This window comes from Poecilia formosa, unplaced genomic scaffold, assembly GCF_000485575.1.
Source record: "Poecilia formosa unplaced genomic scaffold, Poecilia_formosa-5.1.2 Scaffold115, whole genome shotgun sequence".
Classification (NCBI taxonomy): Eukaryota; Metazoa; Chordata; class Actinopteri; order Cyprinodontiformes; family Poeciliidae; genus Poecilia; species Poecilia formosa.
Genome location: NW_006800054.1, coordinates 1024245 through 1027803, shown reverse-complemented (window position 1 = coordinate 1027803; position 3559 = coordinate 1024245). Strand labels below are relative to the sequence as shown.

The 3559-nt window shown below is 38.3% G+C and overlaps 2 long non-coding RNA genes across 2 annotated transcripts in view; one reads left to right on the top strand and one right to left on the bottom strand.

The window, feature by feature from the left end:
* LOC107837121 (uncharacterized) overlaps positions 1-1783 on the bottom strand; it is a 6768-nt gene extending 4985 nt beyond the window's left edge. The window contains exon 1 of the long non-coding RNA XR_001663112.1: positions 1705-1783. This is a non-coding gene — a long non-coding RNA (uncharacterized LOC107837121). The remainder of the gene's footprint in view (positions 1-1704) is intronic.
* LOC107837120 (uncharacterized) overlaps positions 1-3530 on the top strand; it is a 5793-nt gene extending 2263 nt beyond the window's left edge. Inside the window, exons 2-3 of the long non-coding RNA XR_001663111.1 lie at positions 2580-2657; positions 2948-3530. This is a non-coding gene — a long non-coding RNA (uncharacterized LOC107837120). The remainder of the gene's footprint in view (positions 1-2579; positions 2658-2947) is intronic.
* Positions 3531-3559: the final 29 nt, after the last annotated feature.

Genomic DNA, 3559 nt, shown 5'->3' with positions numbered 1-3559 from the left:
CATTATTTTGTATTATTATTTTTAGTATTATTTTTCCCGTTACACGATGCATCAAACCATATCAAATGCGTTGTCTGCTTAGAGTTAATGCGCACGGCCGCACGGAGATCTGAGAAACTCGTGACCGTCAGGCACGGTCGAGTGCCATAAACTCGACCAACCAAAACAGTTTCTGTGACTCAACAGACACGAAATGGAACAGCTACTAAAGCCACATTAGCAGCATTGAATTAAATCTCCTGTTTGTTGCGCATTTCTACGTAGTGCAGCAGATTACCTCATCATGCAGGGCTGGTCCAAGGCTGCATGAGGCCTTGAGCAGAATTTGATTTAGGGGCCCCTTTTGTTGCTAAAAATATCAGCACCTCTAACAGCTTCTGTGTTAGATTTAGTGAAATATGGGAGAAGGGAGTAGTTTAATTGGTCAGCCTAAAAAGCTATCATCACAGTTTACTAAATTGGATTTGTAAATTCAAAGATTAAACTCACAGCATCAGATTGTTGCTATGGTAACAAAACAATCTAACTATGAATATTGTTCTTTGAAGTTTTACTTGCCAGCTCCTTAAAATCTTGTATTTAAATATTAAACAATTTAAAATCATTTAATTTATGTATACCTAAACAACTGAATAAAATTTAACAGCATTGATAATCTCAATAAACAAGTATTACATTTGTATCTGTGGTCTGTTTTAATATATTAGCATTTATGGGGCCCCTGAAGCCCGTGGGGGGCCTGATGGAGCCGCTGACTTAATTTGGATTAAACAGAAGTGCAAATTTGTTGTTTTTGGACTAGTTGTGGGTTTAAATAGCATTTCACTGGAGATCTTTTCCGGTAACATATAATTAAACAGTAATACTTTTACATTTCCTGTCAACTTAACATCTTTTAATACAAAAATACGGTTGACCACCGGTGGACCGCCTCGACGCCCTGACCACCGGGCTTAGCAAGTTTTCTGGGGGGAAACCTTGCATTGTAATATTTGAAGTGCTACACTGTGTGAAATTTTTCAGCTCGGCTAAACTTTTATGGCATCGCTCGACAATTCCGTGTGTAACAGATGTCTGCCTTGTTTCTTGCTGAGAGGTTCAGTTTCTACAATATGACTTCTACTTGTGGAGGACAGATTTGAAGTATTTGTATCGAGACATCTTCTTGTCCCCATTAATGAGCCAAAGCCATGCCAGATAATGATCGTGTTCCCTTTTTCCAATGGACTATGAGAACAGACGTTTTGTTGGATGATTCGAAACCTGGCAGCCTGTAACCCCTCCAGAGGAAATCTCATTAAATACTAAGATGGCATGCAAGCTAACCTCTATCTGCATCGATGCACCTTTTGAATATGTCATCAGCACCCAGGTTTTTTCCCTGGAACTGTCACTGTGCATCGTCGGGTACTTCAAGCAGTTTCTCTGAATTAAAAGCAGTTGAAAAAAAAAACCCCAAAAAAAACACTTATCTCCTCTGCAGATGGATCTTGGTACTTTTTTTCAAAATAATATCAATGTGTCTCCAATTTCCTCAAGCCTGATGCAATGCAAATGGCAAATTCTCCTCTAAACTTCTACGTTTCCCATTAGGGAAGAACATACATGATCACTGTCGAGTAGCCACACAAACATGCACACAACTAACCATCGCAAACCTTTTCCACTCACCTCATTTCCTGTGGTCTGTTGAACATGCCTTACCTTCAGTAAAGGTCAGATTGAGAACAGTCCTCCCCGGAGAAAGAAGGCTAATTAACCAGTAGCAATGGCGGATGAGTACCAGCTCCTGGGATACCACTCTCTGAGGCAACAAATAAATGTTTTCACATGTAAAGCTGGGATGCTGTCCTCTGAAACAGTAATTGGGGACACAAAAGATCATATTATTTTTTTTAAAAACTGTTTTTTTTTATGAGGTAATCAAGTAGATGAGACATATTTAATGTCAAGAGATTAAAAAAAAAATACTGCTTGCCAGTTTTATGTATTTATTTATTTGGTCCATGGCTTCACTTCATCTTTTATGTAGAGCTACGCAGGGCACCACATCAGGGATTGGATGTTAAAAATTTAAAATAATAAGGTAATTAGCCCCCAACGTGACTATGGTGTCCATGGCATAAGCTCCTTGAAAAAATATTGCTTATAAATATTGGTACAAATTGCAAGACTGTTGCAGTAGACCCATTTAATCATCTCTAGTTCATAATATAACATATTTAGACAGGCCTGGCTGTTTACTTTAATATTTTGTATGTGACTGTCTAATGATTTTTTTGTCTGTCCTTCTGTTTCAGCTTCTGTAAAGCTCTTAGTCTTACATTTTGTCTTCTGAAAAGTGCTATGTAAATGTTACCCTCCCCCAACTCTAAATAGTCAAACTTGTATTTACTGTAATGAGTTCATCATCATAAATTGTTTCCTTTTTATTGTTTTCCCACCAGACATTAAATTATGAGTAAGTGTACCCAAACATTGCCCTAAAACATAACAAAGGAAACCTAATTTCTGGGAGAGAGGGTTGCTACGATGCGATCCATGTTTGTGCACAACTGCTTAATTTCTTCTTCTTCCAGTTGCCAGGAAACAAGAGGAGACTCCAAGATGTTATCGGTGCTGGCCATGAGACACTTTCACAACTCTCCAGCTCAGTAGTAAGATTTGAGATTTTAAAATTTTAGCTAACCAGCACCTTATTCTAGTTCTTTATAATAACAAAAAAAAAATTTCAGCACAACTGAAAGAGTAAATTTTAGTGGTGATTCATTTCACTGGACGATGTTTTCCTCAAACAAGTCTCGAACCGGCAGTAGATATTTTCTGAAAGTGTTTTTGTTTGGTAAGAAGTACATTTCAAAAGAATATTTTAGCAGCTGTTTTGGAGGCTACAGTTTTGAAAGTTAAAACAATCATTCTGATTTTTTTGTTGTTGTTTTTTTGGCAGAAGAGAACCACGCTATGCCCTCTGCCTCCCATTTAAATGTGAGATCGTGAAGGAAGTCAATTCTCTCCACAGAATAACACCCAGGGGACTCCTGAAGGAAACGAAGGGACGGCAGCGATAACAGACACTCTCTCCAGGAGGCCTGATAAATGCAGCCAGCCTGCGTTTGTGAGATAATTAAAGTGCTTTACTAAGCAAACGTGGCCAGCAGCTTGTTCAGAAGAGCCGACCACAACAAGGAGCTTTGCCAAGTGACCAACACTTGCTTGGACTTCTTACCACATACAGGTCACACCAAATGATTTACATACACTCCATAAAGAGACGCATTCAAACATCTAAAAAAGTTTGAAAATAAAAACTTCTTAGAGCAGACACAGCTCTGAGAAATATAGATTGGAGTAATTAAAAATATATATTTGAATGTATTTTTACTCTATAATGAATTGCTTCTTCTTGCTCTCCATTGTAGTACTCTGAGATGGCTATTTCTGCTCCAAAAGTTCCACACAGAGTGCATATTGAAGCCCATTTCTAACTAAATCCAGTCACTTGGTGAGGAAAAAAACAGTAGCTGTACGGTTATACATAGAGGTGTGCCGATCGATCGGC